Source organism: Eublepharis macularius, chromosome 1, assembly GCF_028583425.1.
Source record: "Eublepharis macularius isolate TG4126 chromosome 1, MPM_Emac_v1.0, whole genome shotgun sequence".
NCBI classification, from domain to species: Eukaryota; Metazoa; Chordata; class Lepidosauria; order Squamata; family Eublepharidae; genus Eublepharis; species Eublepharis macularius.
The window spans coordinates 217,472,721-217,488,308 of NC_072790.1; positions in this window are offsets into that span (position 1 = coordinate 217,472,721).

A 15,588-nucleotide genomic window follows, 5' to 3' on the forward strand; every position below is an offset into this window, starting at 1 on the left:
TAAGCTTACATTTAAATGTGGTGGGCAATTTATAGATTTTTCTATGAAAAAGTAGAAAGCTGACTTCCGGGCCATGTTACTCTTGTGAGAGAAGGTGTTCAATAGGCTCAGTTTTCACTCAGCCATGAAATTCACTGAGTTGGGCCTATCATTATCTTTCAGTTTAAAAAGAAGCACCTTAAAGCTAACAAAATTTTATTATGGCATATGCTATTGTGGCCTGACATGATGCATGAAATAACATTTTGTTTGTTTAAGGTGCCTCAAGGCTCCTGTTTAATTTTTCCTGTAAGATTAGTACAGCTGCCCCTCTGATATTATTTTTCACTATATAACCAACTGCTATATAACCTTCTATGTGAATTCTTATAAGGATAAAATTATGGAATAATAATAACATTTGATTTATATACTACCCTTCAGGACAACTTAACACCCACTCAAAGCAGTTTACAAAGTATGTTATTATTATCCCCACAACAATCACCCTGTTACCGGAACTGGTCTCCTTGCAATAAAATGATTGGGGGTGGGGGGTGGGAATTCGACCCTACCTCCATGCAGCATACGCTGTGGAGGAGGGGGTCGTTTATTGCTCTCCTGGAAGGAGGGAGAGCAGACACTTTCCCGGGCATCTGGGTAAGCGTGCGGTGGGCGGAGCCAGGAGCCGTTCTCGGCGGCTCTGCCCACGCACCTTCAGTTGCGTTTCGTGCTCGGAGGAGACAGACGTGTTTCCTCCGAGCTGAAGGCGGTGGCTGCGGCGGAGGCGAAAGAGGGTCGGAAGACCCGGGGTCAGCTGGGTGCTGCTGCTGCCTTGCGGCCGCGCGGAGGAGGAGCAGCAGCGGCGGTGGCAGCGCAGCGGGCGGCACAGGAACGGCTGGCGAGGCTTGTAGAACGCCTCAGGGGGAGGCGGCGTTTCGGCCGGCATCGGCTGGCTGCGGGGCCGCACTTTAGGCCGGCGTTTGGGGCTGGTGCTCAGGGGGCTCCGAGCCCAGGCCCTGTTGGGGTGTGGGCACTTTTGGGCGCTGGGGGGCTGAGTTGGTGTGCTCTTTGGAGCCTTTACTATTTTTGATCAGGGTCAGAGAAGTTGGTGTTAACCCCCCCCCATATTACTTGTTGCGCTTGGGGGGGGTTCTGGTTACTGATCCCCCCCACCCTCCCCTGCCATATTGGGTGGTTGTTGGGGAAGGGGCTGTTGGGCCTGGTTTAACTAGCCTAGCAGCCGGCGGCCATTTTGTGGTTCATTAGGGTGGTTTAGCGGCGGCCATTTTAGGTGCAGGGTGGTGCTGCTACAGAATTGGGATGCCTTCAAAAAAGGGGAGTGGCCCTTCTAAGGGCAAGAAGCCTGCGGCAAAGGCCCCGGCTAAAAGGCCTGTGATTGCTGGGTCTTCTTCAGATGAGGAATCTGAGGCTTTTAGTCAGCAAGAGATACTGAAGAGGCTGGCTGCTCTAGAGAAGGGTACTGGGGCCTCTGCTGGGGTGGTGAGTGGTGGAGAGCGATCTCGACCAGTTCGAGGGGCAGCTAGGGATGCTGTTAATAAGGAAATCCTGAGACGCCTCTCTGCATTGGAATGTTCTGCAGGTGTTGCTGCCAAGGAATCCGGTGGAGCCAGTGGGTCGGTGAGCCTGAGTGGCGCTGGGACAAGGCAGTCAGTCGATTTGGAGCAGGAGGCCGTGGTGGATCCTGTGCCTGTTGCTTTGGCAGTTGAGCCTGTGGAAGGTAATGTCAAAGAAGTTGCACCACACAACACTTTCCCTTGGCCTTGGGGGCAGGTGGACGCCTTTGGGGGTCAAAGGTTGGCTACCAGTTACCCACAGTTGCCTGCGGCATGGGCGGTTGGGTCTCAGTGTCCATGGGTTGGGACAGGGCTAGGCGCAGTTGGTACCCAACAGAATACTCCTGTTCAGTCTGCCTGGGGTGGCGTAGATACTGCTTGGGGACAGCATCAAGCCGGGGTGTGGCCAGGGTTTCAGGGAACCCCTTGGGGTTTTTATCCGTGTGCCCCGTTGACGTATGGCAATGTCCCTTTTAATGCTCTTCCCTTTGGGGATACGGCTCTGCCGCTGGGCGACCATTTGACTCAGGCAACGCGTGACAAGATAGTCAAGGGAGAGTATGTTGACGTCTTTTCTCTTCTTTTCCGTGAGTTGGAAAAGAAGGACAAGGATGACTTGGATGACAGGAATAAGGAGAGGCTGAAGAGGAGATGCGTTGATAGGAATTGGCATAATTGGCTCCCAGGTTTCTTGATTTATGCTGGGGTGTTAGTGAGGGCGCAGCCGCACAGGGCGGTGGTGCTTTTTCAATACTTGGACATAATATATAAGGGCTATACTGGCTTCTCAGGTGCTGCTTGGATGCAGTACGATGAGGAGTTCAGGATGAGGGCGGCCCTTAACCCCAACATACCCTGGGACAGGATTCACCAGCAGCTGTGGCTGTCGGTAATGTCTCCATCTAAGCCCAACCTTGGGGACCGATCGGATAGTGGGCATGTAGTGCAGCGGTCGGCATCCGTGGCGTCTTCCAACACCCGGGGCAGCCGGTTCAACCCCGGCTGTTATGTTGGGAATTCGCCTTTAAAGGGGCCTGTTCTTGCAAGCCGTGCAGGTTCAAGCATGAGTGCCCCTCCTGTGCAGGTTCTCACCCCTACAATTCCTGCCCCAAGGCAAGGCAAGGGGGTGCAGGCAGGGGATTCGGAGGTGGCAGCGCCAATAAGCAGCAAGCTCCTAGTAAAGGGGCCCAGCCCAATAAGGCTGAAGGTCCTTAGGCGGCTTTTGCTGGCTTACCCGTCCAGACGGGAGGCGTCCTTTTTGTTACAAGGTTTTTCTGTTGGGTTTAGGATTCCGGTTCAAGGGAGGCGTTCTCCTTATATGTGTGCAAACTTGCGTTCCGTGGTGGGGATGGAGGATGTTGTTCGTAATAAGATAGCGAAGGAGTGTGCCGAGGGCCGGGTGTTGGGCCCCTTTGACACCCCCCCAGTTCCCAATTTGAGGGTTTCCCCATTAGGCGTGGTGCCTAAGAAGGCGGCGGGAGAGTTCCGCCTGATCCATCACCTCTCCTTTCCCAGGGGTGAGTCGGTGAACGATGCTATCCCAGAGCAGTTATGCTCGGTTCGTTACACATCTTTTGATCAGGCGGTTAAGGTAGTGCGCCGCTGTGGCCTGGGGGCGGAGTTAGCGAAATGCGACATTAAGTCAGCCTTTCGCCTTCTTCCGGTGCACCCCGACGATTTTGAGCTGCTGGGTTTTCATTTTGAGGGAAAGTACTATATGGATCGTGCCCTGCCGATGGGTTGTTCTATTTCGTGTGCAACTTTCGAATGTTTTAGTTCCTTTTTGGAGTGGGAATTGCAGCGCCGAGCTGGCAACAACAATTCCTGTCATTATTTGGATGATTTTATGTTTTCTGGTGAGGCTGGGACCGGGCAGTGTGCCCGGTCGCTGAGCATTTTTGTGGAGCTGGCGGAGGAGCTAGGCGTTCCGCTAGCGGGGGAAAAAACGGAGGGCCCCTCTCCAGTTTTGACATTTTTAGGTATCGAAATTGATACCCTGCAGCAATGTTTTCGGCTTCCTCCGGATAAGGTGTTAGACCTCAAAAATAGGCTTCGGGAATTTAAGGCGCAGCATAAGGTGTCCCTGGTAGAGCTCCAGCAGCTTGTTGGTCACCTGAATTTTGCGTGTAAGGCTGTGGCGCCGGGTCGGGCCTTTTTGCGACGGTTTTGCAATGCCATGTCGGCTCTGTGAGCCCCACATCATCGCCTCAGGATTTCTAAGGGGATGCGGGAGGATTTGGACGTTTGGTCCGACTTCCTGGAGGGATATAATGGGGTTACCTTTTGGAGGGAGGACTTGCTCCTGGAGGCGGACCTTCAGGTCACATCTGATGCATCTGGGTCTACAGGTTTTGGGGTGTATTTCCGCAGACATTGGTGTGCTGAGCGCTGGCCCCCTGAGTGGAATGACAAAGACCTCACCTTTCTGGAGTTTTTCCCCCTTTTGGTGGCAGTGCGCCTGTGGGGAGCGGAGTTGGCCGACAATGTTGTACACTTCTGGTGTGACAACATGGCAGTGGTACAGGTGGTCAACTCCTTGACCTCTAAATCTGAACGGGTAATGAGGTTGGTCCGTGCTTTTACGTTATTGTGTTTGCAAAGGAACATTTGGTTTAGAGCCAAGCATGTTCCTGGTGTTAGCAACGGTGTGGCAGACGCTTTGTCTCGCCAACAGATGGGGCGGTTTTGGCAGCTTGCCCCGGAGGCGGATCACATGCCGGCACAGATGCCATCGGACTTATGGCTCCTTGGGAGGCCGAAGCTTTCAGGGTCATAAGGCTGGCGGTGGCTCCCAGTACGCGGCGCAACTACAACCGTGCGGTAGGGCAATTTGAAGCATTTAGGGCTAGTGAGGGACTGCAGCAGAGTTGGCCCATCCCCCCTGAGCATCTGATGCGCTTTTGTGTACATCAGAAGGGGCGTGGGCTGGCTGTTCGATCCATCAGGGGTCAGCTCGTTGGGTTGGCGTTTGCTAGCAAGGCTCGGGGGTTCTCTGAGGCCACGGGGGACTTCCGAGTTAGGAAAATGCTCGAGGGATGGTCGCGTGAAGCGGGCCCTCGGGTGGATGCTAGGGAAACTATATCGCCCAGGGTTTTGAGAGGACTGTTATCTACTTGGGCTTCAGTTTGTAGCTCAAGTTACGAAGTTAGGTTATTTCACGCTGCGGCCCTTACAGCGTTTTTTGGGGTGCTGCGCGTCAGCGAGTTGGTGGTCCAGTCCAAGGTGGATAGGTCAGGCCGGGCCCTTATGATTGGGGATGTGGAGCTCCGGGAAAAGGGTGTTTCCCTGGTGATTAGAAAATCCAAAACTGACCAACTGCAGAAAGGGGTGACTGTTGATCTGGGTACTTGTGCGGACCGGGACTTATGTCCGGTGCGCGCTTTGCGTAGGTACCTGCGAGTTAGAGGGGATGACTCTGGGGTGTTATTTTGCCATGAGGATGGTTCCCCTCTTACGCGCTACCAATTTTGGGCAGTGACTGAGCGTGCGCTGGTGAAATTGGGGCTAGCGGGGGTGAGATTTGGGACCCATTCGTTTAGAATTGGGGCGGCATCCACAGCTGCAGCTATGGGGTATTCTGCCCAGGCCATTCAGGGGGTAGGCAGGTGGAGATCATCTGCTTATCGGTCCTATGTTCGTTCTTTTAAGAGTTTGTAAGAGTTTACTAATTGATGTTTTCCTAGGTGCTGTGTCTTGCCGTGAAAAACGAAGAATTTTGATCTGCGGGCACAGTATGGTGTTTTGGGCGGCTCATCAGGCCAGGCGGTCTGCTGTCGGGTCACAGCTGGGCCTGAGTGAGTGGGCTTCAGTGGAGTGGCAGGGCCGACAGGGCCTGCGTTGGCCTGGTTTGTTGCCACTGTTGTTTGGGCGTAGGGGGCTTATCCCGCACATCTTGGTTATTCACCTAGGGGGGAATGACTTGGGGTTCGTTCGTGGTAGGGCCTTGTCGCTGCAGGCCAAGTGGGACTTGCAGGAGATTCGGCAAAGGTGGCCTGAGGTCCTTATAATGTGGTCTGCTATGTTGCCTCGCAGAGTGTGGCGTGAGGCGATGGACCGGCGAGCTATCGAACGGGCTAGAATGAAGGCCAATAGGGCTATTCAGAAGGCTCTGGGGGAAGGTTTGGGGGTTTATTTGCCCCATCCAAGGATCAGGGCCGAGGTTGCCGGCCTCTATCGTAAGGATGGGGTTCACCTGTCAGAGGCCGGCAACTTAATTTTCCTCAATGACTTGCGGCAAGGTCTTTGGTTGGCCTTAGGCCAGTAGTGGGGCGCTAGGGCCTAAGCAGAGGCTTGGCCCTGGCGTTGGTGGGATAGAGTTGGGCTTTAGTCAGCGGGCTGGTGAGCACCCTTGGCACTTCCCTATGTGTGGGGAAGAGGGGTCTGCTAGGAGCGGCTGGTACTGCTTGTGACGGCTGCCAGCGCGCGTGGGCAGGCTGCCTAGGTAACCCCAAGTGCAAGTCCAGCCTCACTGCTGTACGGCTGAGGATTGGGAGCTTGGATGGGGGAAACAATTTGCCAGGCTGTCCGGGTATACTAGTTGTCTTTTGGATGGCTAGCACCCGGGGCTTCGGGGCTTGCCCAGGCAGGTCAAGGCGGGGGTCTTTGGATTGACCACGTGGCTTGACCTGTACCGCTTTAACCTTGCCGCAGTTTGTTTGTAAGTTAATGTTGAGGTTAATTAATAAAGTGGCCCTTAGATCCAACAGTGTTGTCTGTCTCTTCATTCCCACTAGGGGAGCAATTAGCAAGCAAGGAGAATGGCTATGCAAGAGGCCGGTAACCGCAGGGATCACCAATTTCTACAAGGTCCTTTCCCAAAATAGCAAACGAGGCTGGTTCTTAAAGTCCAACAATAACTTTTATTAAGAACAAAATGGCATGCACATACACTCGCAATTACAGGGTAAAAATAATTCCACACACACACAGAGTCCTAGGAAGCTTAGTCAGAAACTAGGAATAGAAAGAGAGGGAGCAAATATATCTATCTATCCTGAAGAGGGGGGTCCAGTCCACAGGAAAGAGAGTTGCTTCGAACGTCCAGCATCCTCGGCCAAGAGAGCGAGAGGCTTGGGTAAACCTCAATGGAACAGTGCTTGTGGATTTGGAAGCATGTATGGTGAGAGAGAGGCTTAGGGAAGTGATCCTAAGGGAGCAGCCAGGAAGCATGCACAATTTGAATGAGGCCAGGGCTCTACCTTTATGGGTAAAATGTGCCCTGAGGTGGAAGAGCCCACCTAGCCATTAGAACAAAGGCTCCAACGGTCAGTTCCTGGGTTTGACAAAAGGGTTGATCCCCTTTGTTGGTAGCTGCCGGGGTGTGTGAAAGCAAATGCAAAACATGTTCTAGCACTGCACAAAAGGGATAGTTTGTTAGTGAATTCCACCAGAACTAAGTTGATGGGATTTAGGTATGGACTGTATTTTCCCAGGAACAACTATATAAGCTTATAAATGTCATTTGATTAGCTCCTCAATCAAGGACTGGAGAGCTCATCACGGAAGAAGGGAAAGGAATGTGTTAAGTGAGGATGACTCTGTGAGACCTTTGTTGCGCTGAACTCCTATGGGGCTGGAGGGACTGCAAATCCAATCACCTTTTAATCACTCTGCATTCCTGTGCGGCATTCCATGCATGCCATGTTCTCTCGTGTGGGACTCAGCAACTGTTAGCGGCTCTCTGCTGGCAATACAGCAGCCATTTTAAATCCAGAGGCCTGGTGATATTTTTAATATTACAAGCAACCATATTAAAATGGCCATTAAAATGGCAGAGGCTGGGCAAACCACTTACAACCCTGTGAGGTGAGTGGGGCTGTGAGAGCTCCTAGAAGTTGTGGCTGATCCAAGGTCACCCAGCTGGCTTCAAGTGGAGGAGTGGGGAATCAAACCCTGTTCTCCAGATTACAGTCCCACTGCTCTTAACTACTATACCAAACTGGAAGAAGCAAGTATATTGTTATGAACTATTTGTAAGAATGGTAGGGTAAAATAATAAAAACAAATTAGGTTATTGAAAGGATGTTCCAAGCAAGTTAGTTGTCTTCAGACATCTAGGCAGACATCTGAAATTTCTGGGAAAGTCTACATGCATTCAGAATAGAATACTGAAGGACTGTCCCCTCTTACCAATTTAGGATAAAGCATTGTGATGTTTGAGAAAAGTTACTCCCTAGGAGTAACTGGACCTGTGGTTACTGAGAGCCAATAAGGAGGAGAGGACAGAGTATAGTTACTGGAGTATTGCTTTAGCCTAGAAAGTCTTCACTTCATCCTTCTCAACCATGAAACTAACTACATGACCTTGGGCAAGTTGTTGTCTCTTAGCTTGACTTGCAGATGCATTGTGAGAATAAAAATGTAAAGCTTCCTGAAGTTCCATGTGCTTTCTTGTAGAAAAAATAAGATATAGATGTTATACATAAATAATAATCAGGAACTTTCTGATTTTCCCCACTTCTTGGGATGGAAGACTGACCTTATCTGAATCTCCACTGCATTATACGTTCATCCATTCTGCAAGCTGGTTCACACGATATCTCTGTACATTTGTTATGGCAATCACCATTCTAGATGGTCAGTTAGATAGACATCATCAGAACAAGGACAATGTCACATTGAAGACAACTTGCAGGAAGGTACAGGAAAGTATAATTGTTTTAAGTATTTAATTGATTAAATATCACAAATTTCATTTGTTTGTGCAGAAGCCCCTGTTGTCTCCAGAAACGTTTGTTTCAAGATGGGTGGTCGCTGCATGCCTTACGGATGTGATGGAGGCACCTTTATTGCAAGGTGCAGAAATTATAACTATATGTGCTGTAGCAGGTAAGTCCAAAAGGATGACCGTGCTGGAAGAAAAACATTATGGGAACAAGTTCAAATATTACAAAGCAAGTGCTGGTACAGAAAGCATGTGACAATATTGCATGAATGGTGAAAAAAGTGTATTTGTGCATACAGCTAGATTGGTCCAAGCAAAAGGTCACATCCCAAACACTTCCATTTAAAAAAGTGGGATCTAAGGGTAAAAATGTATGTGGTGAGGTGAAAGCTATTTGTGGATCTTCTGCTAGTTTTTGATCTGTGATTTGCAGCATCAGTATTGTGTGTGTGGGAGGGGTCAGATTGGGATCAGGGTGTAGGAGGAGGACCATGAAGTCTTTTCCTTTCACCGTTTTTGTGATTTCAGTCACTACTCCCACCAGACCTGTACTGCCGTTTGCCCTATAGAAGCCAGTTTGTTTTTTCCCATCTGGCAAATTGTTCCTCAGGGGTGCAACTGAACTGCAAAAGCTGTATAGGGAGAAGGCTGAAAACTTCCTTCCTCATTTGGCACAGCCACAAATTAAATCAGGCCTTCCCATAACTGCTCTTGGTACATAGGTTAAAAATAGACCTTCCATTGTTACACCTAGTTTGACCCTTTATGTAGCAGGGCTAGAAAAGACCTCTGCTGAGGATTTGACTGCCTGGAGTATGACCTATCCACATATTATCATAGTTTTACCAGAATTTCTTCCTCATGATTTTTTCCAATATAATTGTAATAATACCTGCTTCCCCACATTATGAAGATTGCCTCTGAGAATGCAGAAGCATATGTGTTGTTGACAGAAGCTCTACACATGGAGTTTTCAGCATATTTTCCTCCATCATTTCCCCGACTTTTCCCTTCCACGTGTTCTCCACAGTGAGTCCCTATTGGTTCTTGGGATGTATTGTCATTATGGCTGCAATGGCAACTTGGATGTTTGTGGGGCTAGAAAGGTTAGTTATAGGGAATATTCCCGCCTTTGGAAAAGAGGACTGTTAACAGGGAGGAGGGGGTTGGAGTGAGACATTATTTTAGAGTAGACAGTGAGAAAGATGAACTTATCTTTGGTTCTCAAGAAGGATACATTTTGAGCCAGTTTCAGCCGGCAGTCAAGGACACTGGCTCAGCAGAGCAAGAAAGAGAAAGTAAACATTTGTGAGATAACCTACTGGCATTGCAGCAATAAAGAACTTCCCATACTCTCAGAGACCAGAGGCAGAGCCAATATACATTCATGGCAGATATGCAGGAGGCTTATATGACAATTAGTAATTTTTTAAATAAGTAAGTGAATAAAAGAATAATTTTAGTCCTGTTGAATTGGGTGAAATAGATGGTTGTGAGGGATAATGGTATTCTTGGTTTCACCTTTTGGTGAAATTGCTAAATTTTAGGCACTGGATTTTTTGGAAATAATTATTCTTCCAGCACTTTTATGGCTGGTTTTTATCTGTAATTTGTCTTCTTTACTTTAATATGCATCCACTAATATTTCCTCCCACATTTGTGTTGTATCTATTAGACTGTGAACCATTTGGGAATGTCCTACTTGTGCCGATTCTTTGTACAATGCTTAATATAAGTTTATTTATTTATACATTTATATGCTGCCTTTCCACCAAATAGGGCCTTAAGGTGGTAAACAACAGATATAAAAACATTTAAATAACATTTAAAATGTATATATAAATGCACTAAAAACATATAGACATGTAAAAAACATACACAACCAGGGAGGAGGTCCAATAAGAGTTTACTAGGGCTATGCCAAATGAAGCAAAAAAGTCATCAACTGATGGTGAAAGACAGTGACAGAGGGAGATAGGTGAATCTCCCTGGAGAGATTGTTCCAAGTTTTAGCACTGTGACTGAGAACGCCCTTTTTCAGTTTGCCACCTTTCTAGCCTCAGGCGAGAGGGAAACCTGAAGCAAAGCCTATGGAGATCACTGGAGAGACAGGTAGGTTCATATGGGAGAAGGGAGTCCTTAAGATATGCTGATCCCAAGCAATATAGGGTTTTATCAATACCAGCACCTGGTATTGATAAAATACCAGGTGCTGGTATTTATAGGGTAATATCAATACCAGCACCTTGAATTGGGTCTGGAAGCAAATTGGGAACCAGCATAGATGGAACAAGACTAGAGTGATATGGTACCTTCAACCTACTCCTGTCAACACTCTGGCTGTAGCACTCTGTCCCAATTGCAGCTTCTAGACAGACTTCAAGGACAGACCCACATAGAGTGCATTGCAGTAATCTAATCTAATGTAGATGTTACCAAGATGTGCACAACCACCCATATTCATTTATCTGAAGGGCTACAGCTGGCTCTCCATCTGGAGTTGGTAAAACATGCTCCTCCTCACTGCTGCCACTTGTTTATCCAACAGGATGACTGGAGCCAGCAGCACCCCCAAGCTATGAACCTGCTCGTTTAGAAAGAGTACAACTCCATGCAGAACAAAAGATATCGCTATTCCTGGCTCAGTCTTCCCCCTTCTCCAGTAGCAAGTAGTAAAACATCACTGCATTTCCTGCAGGGACTTAGTTGATACCTTTTGATTTGTGTTTCAGAATGAAAAATATAACAACCACAGCAGAAACAACAACAATTACAAAGGACGCTGCTTTGTGAGACCAATGCATGGTTATGCCTGTGAGACCACTGTTAATATGTTAATATCATCAAAATGAGATGCTTTGGAAAATCAGTGATCCTTATTGTTTTATTTATTGCTTGAATAGCAGATATTTAAAGTTTCTCTGTACTGCTAGGCCAATCTTGTGCAGGGTAATGGATGTCTCCTACAAGATGTTTCTATTGCCCTTTTATTCCTTAGCCTGGTGGGATGGACAATGTACAAAGGAGGGGAATTGGGCAAGATGCAGAAAAACCAATATGTGAAAGGTGAAAAAGTTCCCCTTCATTGCCAATCTGAAGGAAGATTAAAAGAAAAAAATTCAGCTCAGACCTTTATTAGCAACTACCTATTCCCACATTATTCTACTGGGAGGATGGGAGGGCCAGATTAAATAAAGGTTACTAACCTCTAGGTAGGGCCTGGAGTTCCCCTGGAATTCCAACTGATCTCCAGAATACAGAGATTAGTTCCCATGGAGGGTGGACTCTGTGGCATCACATCCTTGCTGCATTCTTTCTTCTTCCCAAACTTGGCCCTCCCCATGCTCTGCCCTCAAGTCTCCAGGATTTTTCCACATGAGAGTTGCCACCATGACCCATAGTGAAGCCAGAACTGGCTTAAATAGCTGCTTACATTGGATGCCCAGAAGCAGAGGTGGAAACTCACAATCTTGGGGGAGTCTCAAACCAAGACTGTAAATATTAGTAAGTTCTGAATAAATATTTATAAATACTTAACTAGAAGGACGGCCGATACAGTCCATTCAGAGTAGTGCAATAAATATAAGTCCAACTGTACACCCGAGAATCTGTTGTAAGTTCTTTCTTTCTCTTTATAGGTGCATAGAAGGAGGGACTCAAATCAATGGGTAAGTATCCAAAAATGATGTTCTGACGTATCTTTCTGTTTTGTCTTGTAGGTGCAGCTAAAGTCGTAGGAGAAAAAAAATCCCCTCATGGACCCAACAAGGGACCAGCTATCATACTCTTGTTGAATGTAAAAAAATTCATCAGGGGTCACAACCCAATCCACTATGCATCTATAAAAAGAATAACTCCCAAATAAATTCATATGGATTACCTCAAAAACTTTCATTCCTTATTTATCTGACAATAAACTCACCCACAGACATACTTGGCTTCTCCTATGTGTCAGACTTGACGCACCCCATGTCTTGGCCGTGCACAAGAAAGCCAAATACAAATAAGCCTATGTGGTTAAAGGTGCACCCACAGAGGCTAATTAAAGGTACATATACAGAAATACAATGGATTTGTATTTCTGACATATTCTGAATAATACACACAAATATTTCTGTGCAATGATGGGAGAAGGAAAATGAGTATAGAAGCAGTAGAAGGAAGGCATCGTGAGGCTCCTTCCTAGGGCTGCCAGGTCCCCTGGAGTCCAAGCCAGGGGACCAGTGAGTTGGGTTTGGGGGGGGGGTTGCATATCTGGAGAGCTTATCTCATGTGCATTCAGTGTGCACTTCCTAGTTGCACCTGGAATGATGTCATTCCCAGCACGACAAAGAAGTGCTCCAGAGCATGCAGGTTTCTGCTATGGGGCTCTTGGGCCCATTCCCCATGCTTTTTCCTCCTGCTGGCAAGGTAAGAGGTGGCAGGGGCCAGAGGCTGGGAACGGGGAATCCCCTGCACCCACCGGAGGAATGGGATCCCTACTTCTCCCTCAAAAGTGCCCCTGACTGGTCATTCACCATCTTGCTGGCTGCCAAAGACAGGCACAATCAAACCTCAGACAGGCAGGGAAGGGAGTTGCATCACCTTTCTTCTTCCCCTGCCCAGAAAGTGATGCACACTCCAGCTGCCTCTCCCTGTGCTTCCTCCTTGGCCCTCAAGAAACCTGCTTTTAAGGAGTTCCCCTTTCCCACATATTAATCCCTACCCAGCCTCCCTGAGTGGCCCTTCTGTTACCCAATGAGGCGGTTTCCTTGCAGGTTGAGGGAATTAGCATGCAAGGAGAGGCAAGTAACTTAGCGAGATCTCCACCTATGTACATAAGGATTGTCCTGGCTAGAGAACTCTTTCAATAACCAGACAGATGTTTCATTCAAAAAGGGGGTGTTTATTGAAAATAATAAAGACCAACAGCATGCAAAGACACACACACACAACACACACTCAGAGCTAACTAGAGAGCAATGGTGAAAATTGGATAGAGTTTGAGGGATTGGGTGATAGTTACCATCCAGAAGAGGGTGTCTGGGAGAGAGAGGTTGAACGATTAGCACGTCAATGCGAAAGAGCTCAGACGGCAGTCTGACAGTCAGTGCTGGATCTGAGAGCATTCACACAACTATGGCAGAAGGGTAGTGTCAGTCCCTGGCAGTTAGGTCCCTCAAGCCCTCCACAGTTAACACGCAGGTGTTTCAGTTGAAGCAGCTTTATTGAGATCCATTCAGTACAGCTGTTCACCCGAAGGTGCAGAAATTGGCAGAAGTGACAATTCAAACAAGGAAAACTTCCCATCCTCTCTGGTCCATTTGCATTCTGGCGCGAAACCCAAAGAGATTGCATGGGAACAAGGTAGTTTAGACTACATGAAATACAAAGAAAATCTGTCTCTGGGAAAGTTACATTTGCAGCTAGCAGCTCCTTCAAGGACACTTGCTGTGAAAAGTGAAAGCACATATTTGTAACAGATAATGGATGGGCCCACTGGCTCTCCTGCATTTAATATCGGAAGTTAAGACACTGTCAGATGAGTACATAGAATACAGAGTATAACTCTGGCAAACAGCATTGATCAGTACAAAATGCTGAATACAATCACAACAGGTATGCTGGCATACATAATATATAGACAAGTTATACTGTGGAGCATACTTTGGGGCAAGATTGCATCTTTTGCCTCAAAACAATAACTTAATGGTTGTCCCCGGGGTGGAACAATGGTGAGCTGTCTCCGGAGTGAGACAATAAACTGGGAAGGTTTGATTAAGTCTTCACTGGCAGAACTAAAGTTATCAATGATGATTAATGACCCACGGTGTATGAATGGGTAAGCTATCAGAGCCATGAGTCACCTAAGAATAGGAAGTATAGTATAGGGAAGATTGGTGGGATGTGTTATGGTGATTAAATCAGGAATTTTGGGAAGACTGTATTGTCTTAGGATCTTTGTACATCTCTGGGGTGTGGGGGCTGAAAGTTGGCCTCACCTGACATCTCACATGCTAGCAATGTTGTGCACCCGAATCAAGGAAGACAGCTGGCTGTTGTTAGGAGATGATGCTAAAATCCTATAAATATGTGAAGCTGAATTTATTGGGAACTTCTTTCAGAAGAGGCTCCTGCTTATTGTTGCAGTAAGAATGTTTTATAGACTCATGTAATTATTCTTCTTTAATGATCTACGTAGCAATGATGAATGGTATGATTTTCCATTGATTTAGCTAATGTTAAGAATGCTGATTAATTATGTTTTAATAAAGGCTTAGAATGAGTAAGGATTTTGTAATAGTATTTACTTGTGTACTATATTCAGTAACAAGCCTAAACATTATTGAGGTTTACTTCTTGCCACGACTTCTCCTATAGTAGAGTTAACTAGATGCTTGGGGCTTCTTAAGTGCATGCCTGTAGCTGAATCAGGCCTCACCTGAGTTATCCAAAACATGCCGTGTTAAGTTACAAATTCTCCCGAAGAATCTTTATAGCAAAAACACATAGAGAATTTTTTTACTTTGAAAAAAAATACTGTTTTTCACTTGCACTATTGGCTTTTGCCTGCTTCCATTTTCTGTGATTTTCTGTGGCCCTCTTGTTTTCTTCTTATTTGTTTAAAACATTTATGTGCCACTTCTTCAGACACCTGCTTGAGACAGTTCACAAAGTAAAACAAGATAAAATCATTAAAAAAAATTAAAAAGAACATTTGTTAAAGAACACCCAATAATACCTAGAAGCATGAAAGCAGGTAAAAACCCCTTAGAAGTGCAAAACACATAAAAACTCAGAAACATAAAAGCCTAGATAAATAAAAACATATAAAAGACTCAAAACATAAAAACACTTAAAGCTGACATGATATGACATGAGCTGAACTGGAAGATGTTTGAGCATTAATATGTCAAATAATGAACATGGCCGTAGAATGCAATGAAAAAAATCTACATAATGGGCCATGTATAAAGAAGGGGGTTTTTTCTTGCAAACCCAAGATAACCCTTATGAAGAAAAACATGAAATGTTTAAAAAACAGGGTTTTTTTATCCCCAAAACAATGAAACTCCAAAGAAAAAAAAGTCCCGTTAAGGTCTTATGAGATCATGGTTAGCATTTTGAGGGAGATTTAAAAAATAATGATTCACAGAAAAGGCGGAATATAAATATTTTAATAAATAAGAATAAAATAAAGTTATAACATTGAGGGGAGACAGGAGCAGGAGGAAGAGAACAAAGATAAGGACAAGAACAGCTGGAGGACTGGGGGGAAGGAGGAGGAGTAAAATGAGGGAGGAGGATGCAGAAACAAGGGTGGAGGAATGGAATGAGATGGGCGTAGACAACACACGGAGCCATCAACCTGCTGGTCTGAGGGGATGG